This window comes from Labeo rohita, chromosome 20 (genome assembly GCF_022985175.1).
Source record: "Labeo rohita strain BAU-BD-2019 chromosome 20, IGBB_LRoh.1.0, whole genome shotgun sequence".
Lineage (NCBI taxonomy): Eukaryota > Metazoa > Chordata > Actinopteri > Cypriniformes > Cyprinidae > Labeo > Labeo rohita.
Window position 1 is genome coordinate 420,378 of NC_066888.1, and position 17,797 is coordinate 438,174.

The 17,797-nt window shown below is 37.4% G+C and overlaps 1 protein-coding gene across 3 annotated transcripts in view; it reads left to right on the top strand.

The window, feature by feature from the left end:
• The window catches only part of lama2 (laminin, alpha 2), a 224,208-nt gene that overhangs the window by 247 nt on the left and 206,164 nt on the right, over positions 1–17,797 (top strand). The gene's annotated exons all lie outside the window — the stretch shown is intronic.

A 17,797-nucleotide genomic window follows, 5' to 3' on the forward strand; every position in this document is an offset into this window, starting at 1 on the left:
CGCAAGGGATAATGAGCGCGCATTACGCGCTCTCCGAATTCATGTGTCGATTTACTCGCCTGAAATAAAGACTTTCTGTAATTTTTGTTGTCTACTTAAGTAAAAGGCTTTGCATTACGATCCACTGGCAGAATTCAAATGATGGCATATGTTTTGTTTCACCGTGACTTTTACCGTTTATCGATAAAACTAACAATATAGCAACTGAACTCGCATTACTGCACCGACTTGAGTCTGATTGTGATTTTAAATATTTACTTTTCATTGAAATCAACCATTTGCATGTCCCCATTTATCACTATTTAGCTACATTATAATTTGTCTCCGCACCTTCTGCTCAACCCTGTTATGGGACTTTTTCCCGTAAAAAATTTAAATTATATCTTATTTTTTTTTAGCACATACCCCAAACAGATATTTTCTCTTACAACCTTAAACAGTATTTCATTACGTCTATTCTTATATTGGCACAGTAGTTCAACTCCGTTACAGAAAAAAAAAAAATAATAATAATAATGATAACAGTGACACTTTTTGTCTCAGCAAGTCATAAAATGATTGACAGTGAATAATGTGGTGCAATGAAATTTCTAGTTATTAGTCATTTGCACTGATCTTCAGCCCTGTTGCACTGAAGCCACAAATGTCATGTTGTTCATTGTACTTTTATAATTACCTTTGTAATCTCCTTTTTGCATTATAACAAGACAGCTACACTGAGTGACACTACAAGAATCCATGATGTTATTTATTTAATTCATATATACAATGGGGAAAAAGTATTTTATCCCCTGCTGATTTTGTATGTTTGCCCACTGACAAAGAAATGATCAGTCTATAATTTTAATGGTAGGTTTATTTGAACAGTGAGAGACAGAATAACAACAAAAAAATCCAGAAAATGCAGCATTCAAAAAAGTTATAAATTGATTTGCATTTTAATGAGTGAAATAAGTTATTGACCCCTTTGCAAAACATGACTTAGTACATGGTGGTAAAACCCTTGTTGGCAGTCACAGAGGTCAGATATTTCTTGTAGTTGGCCACCAGGTTTGCACACATCCCGGGAGGGATTTTTTCCAACTGCTCTTTGCAGATTCTCTCCAAGTCATTAAGGTTTTGAGGCTAACATTTGGCGACTTGAACCTTCAGCTCCCTCCACAGATTTTCTATGGGATTAAGGTCTGGAGACTGGCTGGGCCACGCCAGGACCTTAATGTGCTTCTTCTTGAGCTACTCCTCTGTTGCCTTGACAATGTGTTTTGGCTCATTGTCATGCTGGAATACAGTACCCATCCACTACCCATTTTCAATGAAGGAAGGAGGTTCTCACCCAAGATTTGACGGTACATGGCCCCGTCTACCGTCCCTTTGATGTGGTGCAGTTGTCCTGTCCCCTTAACAGAAAAACACCCCAAAGCATAATGTTTCCACCTCCATGTTTGACGGTGGGGATGGTGTTCTTGGGGTCATAGGTGGCATTCCTCTTCCTCCAAACACGGCAAATTGAGTTGATACCAAAGAGCTGCAAAGTCTCATCAGCTGCAAAGACCACTTTCACCCAGTTCTCCTCTGAATCATTGAGATGTTCATTAGCAGACTTCAGATGGGTCTGTACTTGTGCTTTCTTGAGCAGGGGGACCTTGTGGGTGCTGCAGGATTTCAGTCCTTCACAGTGTAGTGTGTTACCAATTGTTTTCTTGGTGACTATGGTCCCAGCTGTCTTGAGATCATTGACAAGATCCTCCCATGTAGTTCTGGGCTGATTCCTCACTGTTCTCATGATCATTAAAACTCCACGAGGTGAGATCTTTCATGGAGCCCCAGACTGAGCGAGATTATGTGTTTATGTGTTATGTGTTTCTTCCATTTGCAAATAATCCCACCAATTGTTGTCACCTTCTCACCAAGCTACAATTCTTGGACAGCTCTTTGGTCTTGGCCATAGTGGAGAGTTTGGAATCTGATTGATTGATTGCTTCTGTGGACAGGTGTCTTTTATACTGGTAACAAACTGAGATTAGGAACACTCCCTTTAAGAGAGTGCTCCTAATCTCAGCTCGGTACCTGTATAAAAGCAGTGTTCCTACGGGTCCTTGAAATCCTTGAAAGTTTGTGAATCTGAAAAAAAAAAAAAATGTTCAAGGCCCTGGAAACTTTTTGAAAATAAACATACATAGATACAGGTCCTTGAAGGTGCTTGAATTTATTTTGTGCAATCAATTTTCTGGAAAAAATTCCCTATTATTTCCTCTGGTCCACTAATGTGTTATTTCGGCAACACTTTGTGCCCTGTGAATACTAGCTTGCTTTATTTAAATCTCTTTTAAATGAGCGGCTATTCACTTTCACTTTCAATTGACAATTCACAAAATCAGATCACATGCACTCAGTATAAAGGGAGCACATCAGACATTAGGGCATTGTCTGTTGAGCAGCAAATCCTCCACCATGATTTGTCAGTCATCTTTCCTTACTCTTGTCTTGACTCATGATCAGTAATCTGATTCCTGCAGCTTGTGTTGGTTGCCAAATCAGCATTTTTTGCATGGAATTGGGCTGATTTTAAACTGTTGTGAAGGGTTGGTTTTCTCTTGTGGGTTAAATTTTTGAAATATTGCATACATTTCATTTGACTAAAATGCTTGTATTGAAACATTTTGCATTCTACCTGTAATAAAATTGCGCAAGATGTTTTGTGATATTTTGTGATGGCCACCGGTAGGAAGCCTTTTAGATGTGTTTATGATCAATCTGCACAAGGCTGTAAATAGAGAATTTAGGAATGGAAATAAAATATTTGGAATTTTGAAAATATGGTCACCCTCCTTTATGTTATTTACGTGCATTAACGTGTTACATTAAAGTGCTCCTATTATGCCTTTTCAAATATGACCTTTCATGCAGTGTGTCATGAGGCTGTATGTGAACATAAACTATTTGCAAAGTTGTGAAGTCGACAGTGCACAATAAATAAAGTTACTGTCTATCAAAAAAAAAAGTCGGCTCACAATCGCCTGAACAAGTCATCAGGAATTCGAATCTTATTCTGTTATTGCTATACATCACGAAGTAACACATTTGCATAATGTCCGCCCACATGTTACGTCGCAAACAACTTGCCTGCCCACAAACACAATAAAATTTCCATGTGGTTTACGTCATGTCGAGAAGACGCTGTATCCTATGCTGTAAGAGTAAATTTGTTTTATGTTCACTTCCAAAAGATGAATCTACAAAGATTGTATTTTCTAGCGATCGTTCAAAATACGTAGTTGTGTATGTTATGTTGTGTAGCAACCCTGCACATGTCTTGCTAACCGGCTAACTCACGCTTCTGTAGCTCTGTTGTTCAGCTGTGGGCCCACTGTAGTCTAAAAATTTGTGATTTGATGCAGCTTGACTGTCTGTTTCGTTAGTTGGAGTAATGAGGTTGGGTCACAAAGCGGCTTTCACACTGAATGCGGAAAGCGCTGCGCTATGAAACCCATTCATTTCAATTGTTTGCGCTCCGTGAGAATGGCTTGTTTCTTCATCGACCAAAGTGCACACACAGCGGAGTGCACCACTGGTGCACACGCCGCGCTCAAAGTTCAAATGAGTTGAACTTTTGCTGCTGCGCTCTGAAGGGCTGCATTGAACCCAGCGGCCAGTGCAGCGTTTTCTGCGTTCGGTGTGAAAGCCGCTAAATGCATTATACAATGTTGAAGTTTACAACATAGAGGTGTGCCTGGTTCGCTTGCATAAGTAAATTGTGAGCACTTTCCACTGGAGTCCGTGCTAACTTTTCGATCAGCCACTTCAACCGTTCCATCGTCAAACTCCGGCTCGTAAAGTAAAATCGATGCCATCCAGGGCTGTCATTCAGTTATGGCAATGGGCGTAAAATTAAAGGTAAAATTATGAGGTAAAATTAAATCTATATTTGGAAAAAACTGAAGTTTCTTTTTGACCTTGCATACATGTAAATCTGTTTTAGGAGACTCATAAAACAATATTAGCAAACTTTAAAATGGCATAATAGGAGCACTTTAAGTGTTTCCTGCTTGAGGTACTTCGTGTTGTACCTTGCCATGACATTCAGGCGCACACAAAACTACTACAATGGCACCCCAACGTTTTACGGACACACCGTGAAACATTGCAAAAATAGGCTGAATCCGCTAAAATGTGATGCCTGGAAAATGAACGTTTCAAGATATTTGGCTCACCAAAGTAGATTACAAAGAATGGCTTGCCAGAGACCCCAAGGATCATCACTTGGCCAGGTGCAGAGCTGAATATTCTTCAGTTTTACGCAAAACAGAAATACAACAAATAGAATATCAGATCTCTGTCATATGGCCAAAAAAAAAAAAAATAGTTGTGCTTGACAAATGAAAACTTTAACAATGTATCTTATAAGGTAACACAATGTAACCTTGCTCTCACTTGAAATGTGTCCCCACATTAAGTCCTTGAATTTGAAGTTGACCAAGGTGTGGGAGCCTTGTAAAAGACACCTGGGAGCCAAAAATCTTTATAAAAAAATTTATAACTTTTATGAAATACATATTTTTTACTGGATTCTTTTTTGTTGTCTCTCATTGTTAAAATAAACCTACCATTAAAACTATAGACTGATCATTTCTTTGTCTGTGGGATCAAAATAAATAAATAAATAAATAAAAATCCCCACTGAATATACACTTCAAACCTCATAAACAATCTGTTTTACAGAATATGCAATATCCTTAAGTCAAAATAACGGTCAATATGTTGATGACAGTTCTCACGCTCTCTAACCTCTTGCCCTCTCTTCTGACACATGAGCTGTGGTCTACTTTCAGCTTTCTAACACAAGTAATCAAAGCTTTCTTCACTGAGAACCCTTGAATAAAATCAATTTGTGAGCATCAATGCAGGGACCGTGGAGTGGCCTTTTAATATCACGCTGCTTTAAATGCTTTGTTAAGATCCATATTGTTTCATTTCTGCAGTCTCTGAAATGCTAGAATTTTCCAGAGCTGCTTGTGTCAATGACATTTCTTCAGCGTTTAATGAAGCAGAGAAGATTAACCCAGAAAAAGTCTGCGTGAAGTGTGTTGAGTGTGTTAGTAGACTCACGTGCTGTCCTCTGCATTCAGACACATTTGGGTGTGTGTGTGTGGTACATACGTGACCTGCTCGCTGAGTTTAGTTTTACAGGGCCTAACTTGACCATATTAACTATAACAAAATCCTGCATGTGCTGAGAACACCAATAACTAGCTTCAGCTGTAAGACTTTTCTTGGTAATCTGCTTTGCTGCACTGAACAGCACTGGACCTGCATGGAAATTCAGGCTGGCCTAAGCTGGTCTTTTCAGTGGGTGTCTGCATAACATGAGCAGTTTTGATGTGTTGTCAAAGAGCTTTGTAGTCTCACAGAAATCCAACATCCCACAGAAATCCCCAGAGGAAGTGTTTGAAAGCAGCAGTCAGAATATGCTTACACGTGTGATCCGTCATGAGGCTTTTCCTCTTATCAAAATCAATACTCGGTTAATGTGGCACTGAGCTCTAGATGTGATGCTGGTTAGTGGCTCACAGATGCATGAGGGTTGTCTAGTCACAATGTCCAATTTATTTACTGTCAAGTGATTGTTCAGTTTATATGGTCTGTAGATGAAAGGCACAAAAGATCATGTGTTCTGACACATTTTAAAGAAACATGTCTGATATAGACATATATGATCAAAGCTGAATTTACAACATCATTACTCCAGTCTTCAGTGTCACATGGTCCTTCAGAAATCATTCTAAAATGCTGATTTGCTGCTCAAGAAACATTTCTGATTATTATCAGTGTTGAAAACAGTCGTGCTGCGCAATATTTTTGTGAAAACTGTATAGAGATATATCCATTTACCGATATTTTTCCCGATATTTAAGCATTTTACCATAATCGGTTATCAGTTTTGTAATATCGGATTCACCGATTTTGAGAATTTTGAGAATTACCAGCAGGATCGCCATTTAAGCACGTCTGAGGGGAGACGAGACAACAACAACGGCATACTAAAGCACTTGCTTAGCTGTAATTAGTAAGCTATATTTAACATAACAGCCATTAATGCACATATTAGATGTGTTACACAAATGCCTGATATGTAGCTAGTTTATGCAGCTTTGGATACACTTGCTTAAAACACCCGAAATTATATTAATATTTACTATGTAACCATTGTTTCACTTATACACATCTAAAAATATACAACTCTATGGAAATGAATTATTTATTATCTCAGCGAGCGATCACAGTTTGAATATAGTTCTGTGTAAACAGCGCTTTGTCAGAATCTAGAGCAACAAAATATTAGTGACTACCAGTTGGAAATGCAATAAAATACAATGTTCTGTTTGTTATATTCCAACATTTCAGAGAATATTATTCAGTGAATTAACATTATCCAGTGAGCTATTCTTCACTCTTTATATTAAACAGCTTAGAAACCTGCTAAAACTGTAGTTTAAAATGAAGTTGATATGACTCCTGTCCTTTATTTATTTTCTCCATGTGAAAACATTAGACATTCTACATTTGTTTTGCTTAGTGTTGCAGCTGATGCATTTTATAAATAAAAATAAATAAATAAAAAAAAGTTTTTTATTGCTGTAATATGAAGATTAAGGAGGAAAAATCAAAGTGAAGAATGGACTTACTTCACTCAGTTATTTATTTACTTTATAACAGTAAATAAATATTGGTTCTGCATATCAGTTATCGGGCACATAAACATGCAAATAATCGGTATCATTTATAAAAAAATCAATATTGGTCGATCGCTAAAACTGTAATACATTTTTTTTTCAGGATTCTTTGATGAATACTTGACAGTATTTATTTGAAATCTTTTGTAGCATTAGAAATGTCTTTACTGTCACTTTTGATCAATTTAACACCTCCTTGTCAAATAAAAGCATTAATTTATTTAAACCCCAAACTTTGGAATGGTAATGTTGATAGAGCTAGAAAGAAAAAAAGCATCTTTGTGGCTATTATGTACATTCAGGCTTAGTCTCTGAAATACTTCTGTCAGGAAAAAAAGAAAAAAGATTTCAGAATGCTTGAGGAGGAAAATCAATAGGTAATTCCACAACGCCGCCAATGAATAGCCCAGTCCGATCAGGTCTGACTTTATCCTGGTCACCGCTGATGAACAGATGCAAAAAGTACGCTCTGATGGATTGTTTTCAATGTTTTACTGATTGCTTGATGTTGATTTGCTTGCACGCAACAAGAATGGCCTCTAGGCTTATTTATGTTTGAGCAGAGAATAGTTTGAGTTTAATGACAGAGAGAGAGAGCGAGAGCAGGGGAGATTAATTTAGTTTGATATTTTCACCATTCTTCTGTTGAAGGCGTTGAGGTGTGGCACTCCATATTTTACTCTCTAGAAATGTAATGTTTCCATTGTCCCCTGCAGCCCCTCTGCAAAAATTACCTTCAGGGGTTTAAAAGCTTGTCACCAGGGCAATAGAATGAAACTGATGGAGAATATGGAGGAAATAACAGCTCAGTTACATTCAGAGGCCCAAAATGAGCAAAAATATGTAATTTGCTGCAGATGCTGATATTCATATGATGAAATTCTGATGCTTGTAATGTAAATCAGAGAGATCTTTATAACAGAATACTTACATAACTTACATAAAATGAAGTGACTATCACTTGTCACTCTATATTTCCAATAATATGTCTTATTTAGATGAGATTTAAATGATCCAAACATATAATGCAATGCAATCCAGTGATGATTTGGAGATGAACAAATAAACGTTCCTCAAAAGATGTGAGATGTTTTGGAGGCTTGTGAAGATCATTCCTCCACTGAGGAACAGTGAAAGTAAAGCTTCTGGAAGCAAACGTTCCTCAAAAGATCCTGATGATCAGATTTGACACTTGCTGATTTTTCTAAAAAATGATTCATGGAGAATCAAGTAAAGCCAAGATGCTTCAGTACAGTAAGTGTTCATCTGGAAATATTACTACTGTTATTCTCACGTTTACTTGACAAAAATCAGTAAAGATTTAGCGAAAAGGCATGTGAGGAACGAGCTGAAGGTGGATGTTTGTACAATTATGCTAAAAGACCTTTTACTTTCTAAAGTACTTGCTTTTACACCTAAAGGTACAATTTGTGCACAGTGAAAGTTCTGCAACCACTTTCTTCTTATCAAGAGCCATTTAAAGGTAATGTGTCATTGTACATTGTTCAGATCAGTGTTCTGTTCCTGGATTCTTTAAGGCACAAAGTCATAAATGGTTTTCCTACAGAGCAAGAGCATAAAAAGCTTATTCTATGACAGAGCATAAAAGCCTTTATGGTTAAAACTAGACATTTTTAATGGAACAGTTTAAAAAGTATCATTCTGTCTTCATCTGCTCACCCTCATGTCATTCCAAACCCATATGAGTTTCTTTCTTCTGTTCCTCATATGTCTTTAAAGACTTGGAATGTAGTGCATCTGTAGAACATATGGTCCACTTTTATTTACTTTTGTGGAGCTTTAGAACATCTGTCCTAATTTATTGTCATTGTTTGGAAAAGAACAGCGTGAGGATTCTTCTCGGTGTCTCCTGTTGAGTTCCACAGAAGAAAGAAAATAATGACATTATGAAAGAGTGTTCATGCTTTGATGAATTATTCCTCTTATTAAGTCACTCTTCAGTGAGGAAGACGGTGAATAACTCTACAGTATGAATACAGTTTGGGCCTGTAAGCAGAATCACAGAAAGAAGCAAAGGGTCCTGACCTTTGACCTTCATTAGAATCATATTGGGGGAAAGTCAAGTCTCCTGACACACACACAGACACACGCACATGTGCACACACGCTCTCCTTGAATGTTTTCATAGGTGGCTCGTTGAACTCCCGAGATTCATAACACTCCAGGAAGTCGCTCTTTTCATCTTTTGATGCTCTGCTGTGTTGCTTACCCTTCCCTGTGTGTTTCTCTCTCTCTTCACCTCTCAGTCTTTGATGATGGATCCAGTTTCTTTCTCTCTTCTCTGTATCTGTCCATCTGTGTGCTGACCCTCACTCTCTCCGTTGAGTTTACAGCAGCGGTTCGGCACACGTGGCCGCTGACTCCAGATCCTTTACTGACATCTGCATGCACTCCTTTCCGGACTAACAGCTGCCAGTAGGGATCAGTGTGGACTTCAGATTCAGTCCTGATTTGATCCTCACAGTAAAGCGACAATATGATGTCTGCCACTGGGACAATATTAGCATGAAGCTCTTTAATGCATGGTCTCTTCAAGAATCTGTCAAGGTTGTGCAATAAGATTTCACTAAAACATTAAAAGTACAGTTTAAAAGTACAGAAAATGCTTTACAGTTTAAATTTAGAATTGAATGCAGCTGAACTTCAGAATGTTTTTTTTGACCTAATTAACACTAAATCTAAATCTAACTAAATCTAAATCTTGCACAAAAATATGTGGCATACAAATATGTGGAAAAATGATTATTTTCAACTCTCATTCTGACCCTCTGTCTGAAGCGACCTGTTTTAAGGGGCAGGTCCTTTAGGACTTCAGTCAGTAACCGGCCACTGTTATGATTGGCTAACGTCATTGCATAGGAAACAGTACCAGCAACCCCTCACTTGCGTGTGCGGTTTTTGACAACATGATAAAAAAAAAAACAGTAATTTCCAGAGAAAGCATTATGAAATCATTTACTTACGGTTTGTGATGCAGCTGCAGCCAGATGAACTGTTTCACCTTTCAACAAATGTTTCTTTGTGAACTCTCCATGATTACAAAACAGGATGTCATTCAACAATCGGTCTGCGCAGCGCAAATAGCCAAATCCTGGATATTTTAGGTGATATAGAAATCCTGGCCAACAATCCTCTGACACGATCCGTGATGCCATTAAAAATAAACTATCCACTTGTTCCTTGCGCTACGATTCTTCTGATATCTGTACAAAGACGTGAACAAGCTGCTTAAAACAATTACGTCAAAGCGAATGTTACGTCACCTTGCCTCTCGGATAAATAAATGCTTTGTTTATAAGGTTTTTAGCTATGCAACTTTGCAGGATGTTTTAAAGGTGTCATCGGATGCTAATTTTCCACAAGTTGATATGATTCTTTAGGGTCTTAATGAAAAGTCTATAACATGCTTCGGTTAAAATTTCTCAATGGTGGTGTAAATAACACATTTTTTACCTGGCCAAAATCAGCTCTGCAAAAATCATCCTGTTCCGGCCGAGGTTGCTTTAAATGTTAATGAGCTCTGCTCGCCCCGCCCCTCTCTTCTCTCTGTGGAGTGATGAGCCAGTTTACTTTAGCCGCATTTAGCCGCGTTTAGCCACTAAACTTGCTAACTAGCACATTATTAGGAAAGGCGATCGCAAAGATTTATAAAACCCCTTATACTCACTTCTGCTGTAAGTGGAGCTGGATCATGAATGATTTGCGCGAACATAGACACATTTATGTAGATTGGGAGGCGCATTTCCTTCACAAACAAATGTAATCCATTGCATCTTCAACAGCTCAGATGTCCATTATTACATCCAGCAACACAACACCTCAATCGCTCAATCTGAGATATTCTTGTTTAACTTACATCCCTGCTCCAGCATTGAAACAATGGAGGTCAGACTGTTACAGCTGATCTGAGGTAAGACGCTCATGTCAATCAACTATCGTGGGAGCGGCCTCTGTCTGTGTGACAGGCATCTGAGAAGGGCTCGATTTGAAAAAGGGGATATTATTTTTACAGATTAATTAAAAACCACTGCATGGATTTTTATCATTATAGGGTAGATGTGTACATACATTGACACTGAACTTTGCAGCCGATGACCCCTTAATGGTACAAAGACCTCTTATATGCTGAAAGATCAAGGCACATTTGATTTCTCATGTCATGACCCCTTTAAATATTAACTTTAATTGTAATATCAAAAAAAAAAAAAAACAAACAAACAAAAAAACAAAGTACACTATTTAAAAGCTACTTAAGTATTTTAAAATACAATTAGATTTCCTTTATTTTATTATTATATTATCTAGTCTTTTTATAATATGTTACAGTTTCATTGCAGGTATATATATGTATATATATATATATATATATATATATGAAATACACAACAAGTGCACATTCAGTTAAATTAAGCACACTACTTTTTCACAAGGGAATACATGAATGTAATTGATCTAAATTGAGCAGGTATACTATCTGAATGTTAAACGTTTTTCAATCGATGTGTTGACAAGTCATTGTAATACTTTGTACATCTTTCAAAACAGAACACAAATAATAAAATAATAGTAAAATAAAAACAATTAAAATTAATATGGATAGTATCTCAGATTATTTATTGAGAAATGTTTGAGCTCATATTGTGACTTTCTAATTGAAGACCTCTGTGTTTTGGCACATCTGAGCTCAGTTTGAAACCTTGTTGCAATCTCTTCTTAAAGAGGAGAAATCATTTTGTCAGGTAAAACATCTTTCTGTGCAGATGCCTCCAGTTAATGTCATTGCTGGAGGAGAATGATGAAGATGTTAAGCACGTGTTATGTGTGACGCTTCTTCCACAGTGAGTGTGAGCGTCCAGGTGAGGGATTGCTGTGTGTGTGTGATCATAATGCAGGTGGAGTCAGTCAACAGTGTGTTGCTCCAGCTCAATGAGCCCATTTCCCAACACTGACACAGTATGTGTGTGTGTGTGCGCGTGTAAGTGAGAGCGCAGCTAACATTGTTATTACTCTCAATTTCATTTTTCAGAAAATGTGATTGAATTCATAATGCTTCACGAGATATATGAGACAGCAGTCACGCTGTTAGCCGAGGAGAGAAAATGCTTATTATATTTGGCTTATGTATTTTGCCACGCATTACAAATGTAATGTGGGCGCGCCGCGTCTGAGACCTACGACAAAGCAAATGTTAAGAGACGCGGAGGTATGAAATATGAATGCTGTCTGCTCGCGTGGTTTTTTCGTAGAGCGCCGCGCCATTTATCAGAGGTGATCTACTGCAGTGGAAATGTCATGTGACGCACAGTGATTAAAGCCAGTCTTTTGATTGGTCCATGCATTATTTAAGTTTGACATTTCAAGGGCCATTGACTGGCAGACAGGAAGTGGTCAGACAGACATGTGACTAGGAGACCAAACCTCTTCTTCAGAATAAAATACACTCTGAAAACACAGTGGGTGCACATCAGGGGGGCTGTGTTTCAAACCTAACAGAATCAGCATTTTTTGGAGCTATAGGTACACTTCTGATGCAGAAGTGCTTTCAAACTATAGCAAAATCTGGGCTAAGGGAGTGCCAGAAGTACGACATTCAAGAAAGGACTGTGATCCTGTTGGGGCCCCTTCTTATATATCTTGCAAGATGTTCAAAAAAGAAGAAATTACATTGAATTTGCAGTTGTGTGATATAGAGTTTTCTAAAAGGAAGTCTCTTCTGCATTTATTTGGTTGGGAAAACAAACAAACAAACAAACAAAAACTGTAGAAATGTCTAAAATAACTGTTTTCTATGTAAATATATGTTAAAATGTATTTTTTCCTGTGATCAAAGCTGAATTTTTAGTGTCACATGATCCTTCAGAAATCATTCTGATATGCTGATTTGCTGCTCAAGAAACATTTCTGATTATTATCAGTGCTGAAAACAGATGTGTTTTTGTGGTACATTTTATACTGTGATACATTTTATTTTTCAGGATTCTTTGATGAACAGGAAGTTCAAAGAACAGCATTTATTTAAAATAGAAATGTGGCACTTTTTATCATTTAAATGTGACCTTACTGAATAAAAACATTAATTTCTTTCAAATTATCCTGATGACCCCAAACACTGAACATTTCTGCATTTATTTATTTTAATTTATTTAACTAAATCTGGAATAGGTTATTTCCCCAAGAATAATGACAGAAAATATTTAAATCTGATTAAGTTTAGCAACGTTACTGTTTCAGAAAAACTCAGTAGTCTGTCATGCAATACGTAGACATTTTTCTTTACATCTCATTCTTCGTATGCATAATCACAATTATTTCAGCAGATGTTATGCTTTTCAGAAAGTCCAGTTACTTAACCTTGCTGTTGGACTGAAGGTCTCTGTGACATTGGCTGTATTTGCTATGGCTTCTCTTGTAAAAGATTAATGCAGTATTGCATCATTTCACATGATGATCTTCTTGTTGTTCACAAGGGCTTTTAGGCAGAGACCTGCATCTATAGTTGCCCCCCAGACCAGGCTGGAATATCAATGTTCTGGAGTCTTCATGGAGAATCGTGATCTGCGGGTGTTTATCTTGCTCTCAGTGACTTTGGCCTTTGTGTTGTGCTAAATGGATTGTGTTATTGTTGAGGACAGATGTGGGCTTTAATGTCCTGGGTTCCTGCTTTTCTCTGCTCTGCTGTTCACTCTGCAGCTGTAAATATTTCCAGCACTGACCTAGCCAGTATTCATCCTTAAATCAGGTGTTTTTGTATTGAGATTGTGTTGAGATGTGTGAAGGCTAAAGAAAAAATTCACCCCAAAATTAAATTCTGTCATTATTTACACACTTGTGTGCTTCCAGCTCTTTTCAAATTAATATCACACATGAAACGTCCATTTGAAGTACAGTTCTGGGAGTTGATTCAGTTTTGCAAAGTAAAGTAGAACATAATAGCCTATTAAATAATATAACGGTTCTCTTAATGCATTGATGAAAGACATTACCTTAACCTTAACACATTTAATCAATTTCATTTAAATGATATTTCATAATAGATCATAAGATCTTGTGTAACAGCACGTTCTGTCTTCTGGAATGTATTGCACAGAAAATCACTGTAAAAATGAATATTGCATTGGCTGGCCAGACGTATAGCCATTTAGCGCTCCTTTGCTGTGTATTTCAGCATGAGGTTAGCGAGGCCGTCAGGGGTCTATTACCCAGCAGCCCTCATTTACACACTCCTGTCCGGCCAGTCAGCACTTCCAAAGGCTTGAATTACCTGCTTGATTCATGGGAAATAAAAACGTATCAACGACACACAAGCATCTGGTGGCTCGTTCACGTCTTGGGTGCACCGCCAGCGGTGGAGCGATTGCGGAGAAACGGCGAACAAAAAAATGATTACATGGTTACAAATGTTCGCCTATATTTTGAACAAGCCATTCTTAAAGAAAAATGTTCAGCGCACATTTCCACTGCCCATTCCTGCCATTTCTCAGATGATTTTACTGTTCATTTACTGTTTTAGACCTTTGTTAAAAATCATCAAACTAATTTGGTGTTCAAAAATGTCTGGCCTACAAAAAATTGCTTGTGAATGTCTCAGTAATGCTATATTATCAGCATATATTGGATGCAATCCTTATTTCAACTTGTTTTCTTTCAGTTAGGACAGGTTTTGTATTTTTGGAACTGATTGATTGTACGCCTCATTGATCTGAGCTCATGCACCTCAGTTTTTGAGTGAAAAACAAAACAAAACATTATTTGTGGATCATTTTGGCAATATTTATCCAATAAACTGATCTGAGGTGCATGAGCTCAGATCAGTGAAGCATATGGCCAGTCAGTTGCAAAAAGACATAGTTGACAAAATTGAAAGAAAACAAGTTGATAAAAAGATTGAATCCAGTATTTGGTGATAATATAGCACAATGACAGATTTACCAGCAATTTTTGTAGCCGTTTCATTTTTAACCAGGAACAAGGTATCAAGGTGCCAAAATGATCCAATTTTTGTTATAAATCGGTGTATCCTGTGTGAGCAAAGTCATTACATTTAAGTCAAATGCAATAACATTAACTTGCATTTTCAGGGGGGAAAAATCCTCTCCAGGTCAAAATGACTGAAACGCAACTTAAAAAAGGTTGAACAGGCTTAATGTTACTCCTAATGATGAAGTAAACTAACTGACTAAAATAGTCGGAAGACAAAATGAGTAAAAGTGTCCAGTCGTCTGACTAGTTGTGTAGGTGTGTTCGAATGTCGAATCGTGACTCACTTGTTGATCGGTCTTTCATCCACTCCTGTTTTATTTAAAAGCGCACGGCAAAGAAACTAGAACATTATTTTTTCAGTGTCATCTTAATGTTTCTTTGTGTACCTGTCCATCATAGCTGAAGGTAGATTGTTTTAGATGCATTCACAGAGTGGATGAGCTCGGATGGGACGGGAGCGACGTGATTCACCTCTCAGATACGCGGCTCAAACTCCAGGGACGTGAGAGGAGGAAATGACAGAGTTCTTGTTGTGCGGCTCTGGCCTGCTCTAATGGATTTAACAGATGGACGTGTGTTGTGTTCTTGGAGGAGGTGGGCTTGACAAGAACAGTCTGTCCGAGATGCACAGTTCTGCTGTTCTCACAAGGGCCTATTATATGCTGTGAACGTGTGGGAGTGTGTGTATGCTGGGAGATACACACAAACAAACACACAACTACTGTACACCGGCCCAAAGCCTGTTATGGAGCTGTGAATATAGAATCGTGTGTAGGTGGCTTTGTGTCTTTCTCTGTAAGAACTGGTTTCTGTAAAACATCCTCAAGCTCAAGCAAACGTACACACACCTGTGCAGTTTTATTTCATTTTATTTCATGTTTTAGTTTACGATTGCATAACCAGTGTGAAATTCATTTTTAATATGATGTGCTGCTGAATATTGATGAGATGTTGATAGGTACAGGACTTGTCAAAAGTTGGGAAACTTTATGATTTAACTTTTTGAATGTTTTAAAGTGATTTTTAACATGTTTAAAGGTGTTTTTGCTCCCCAAGGCTACATTTATATGCTCAAAAATACAGTAAAAACACTAATATTGTGAAATATTATTGCTATTTTAAATAACTGTTTTCTATGTGAATATATTGTAAAATGTAATTAATTCCTGTGATCAAAACTGAAATTTCAGCATCATTGCTTTAATGTCATATGATCCTTCAGAAATCCTTTTAATGTATTTTTGATTAAATACGCAGTCTTGGTGAGCAAAAGAGCCTGACGATCATAATATTTTCTAACTTTTGACAAATACTGTAAATGTTGATGGTTATATGTTAATAAGCTCATTGATATGTTGTCATAATCATGAGAGTTCCTGAAAAAGTTGTTTCAGTTTAATTTTTGTATATGTTCTGGATGAAGAAAGTAAGTAGCAGATGAAATAATTGTGTTGTACATGAGGACCAGATTTACTAACATCTTGCTCCGGTGCAAACCCTCTTTTGGCATTAAAAACTAACGTCAGGATTTACTACACAAATACAGTGAAAAATAGTGATGAAAAGACAGATACAGTTATTTTTGCAGCTAAACTTATCCCATATCCATTTGTAGGAGTTTCCCTTTCAGACTCAATGTTTATGGGAGGAGAGTATTTAAATAAACCATGGAGTGTGATTTACTAATGTTTGATAGTCAGCTTACTGACATTTGCATCATTTATTTTCCCATTTTGCACTCGACATGGCTGCAGCAGTTGCTCATTTGAATGATGGCCCTGGGAAGCCTTCATGATACAGTAATTGAATGCCAAAAAAAATTGTTTTTGAAGATCTGGCACACATTGAGCAAAATACTACAAATTTCTCTAAAAACAATGAATGTAACATTCATCAAAGACACAATCACACTGGAGCAATGTGGGCTTTCTTGAGGGCACCGTGCTGGTCTCAGAAAGTCTTTGGTTCAAAAGACCCCCTACCTTTAGGTTCTCAGCCAAGATCCAAACACACTTCTACCACCAATCCTGTAAGAGCAGCACAACTCAACTGCTAGATCAAAGAGGACCAGAGAACCGAACATACGGGCCAGGAGCCTAGAAAAAACACTTGTCTCAGTGTAGAAGTAGTGGAAGCCACTTTGTTGTTTGAGTTCCTTGCAACAAGAACTCTCCAAGAAATTACATTTCTGTCAGTTTTCAAGGTAGGATGTAGTTTGGAGACACAGCTCCATTTGGTCAAATCAGTGTAGCAGTTTTAAAGGGATCATTCACTCAGAAATGAAGATCTTGTCACCATTTATTCACCTTCATGTCATTCCAAACCCATACTCTATTTTTTTTTTTTTTTTTTTTTTCACTTCTGTGCAACACAGAAGACATTCTGAAGAGTCTTTGCCCAACTCCTTTTCATACATTGACAGTTCATGGTGACTACATGCACTATAAGTAATGTGACAGCAGGAACAGGCTGTTAGAAAAGTTATTCCCTATTCTCTGTTAGCTCTGAAATCTTCACCAGGTTGGATGTTATTTGGAATATCTGGATGGTGAATGGTATTTGAGAATGAGGCTTACATTTAAAGGAGAAGTCCACTTCCAAAACAAAGATTCACATATAATGTACTCACCAGCTTGTCATCCAAGATGTTCATGTCTTTCTTTCTTCAGTCGTAAAGAAATTATGTTTTTTGAGGAAAACATTTCAGCATTTTTCTCCATATAATGGACTGATATGATGCCCCGATTTTGAACTTCCAAAACGTAGTTTAAATGCAGCATCAGACGATCCCAAATGCGGTTGTAAAGCGTTTTAATGTCAAACGCTCGTCTTGTCTTTCTCTCCCTGAACTCTGTGTATTCTGCCTCAAGACAGTTAGGGTATGTTGAAAAACACCAATCATATTTTCACCCTCAACTTCAAAAATTATTTTTAAAATCATCCTACATCACTGCAGAAGTACCGACCCAGTCTTTGCAAAGTGAACATGCAAAGAAGATCAAAGGTAAAACAGCGATATAGGACGATTTTGAAGTTGAAGGAGAACATGAGATGGGAGTTTTTCG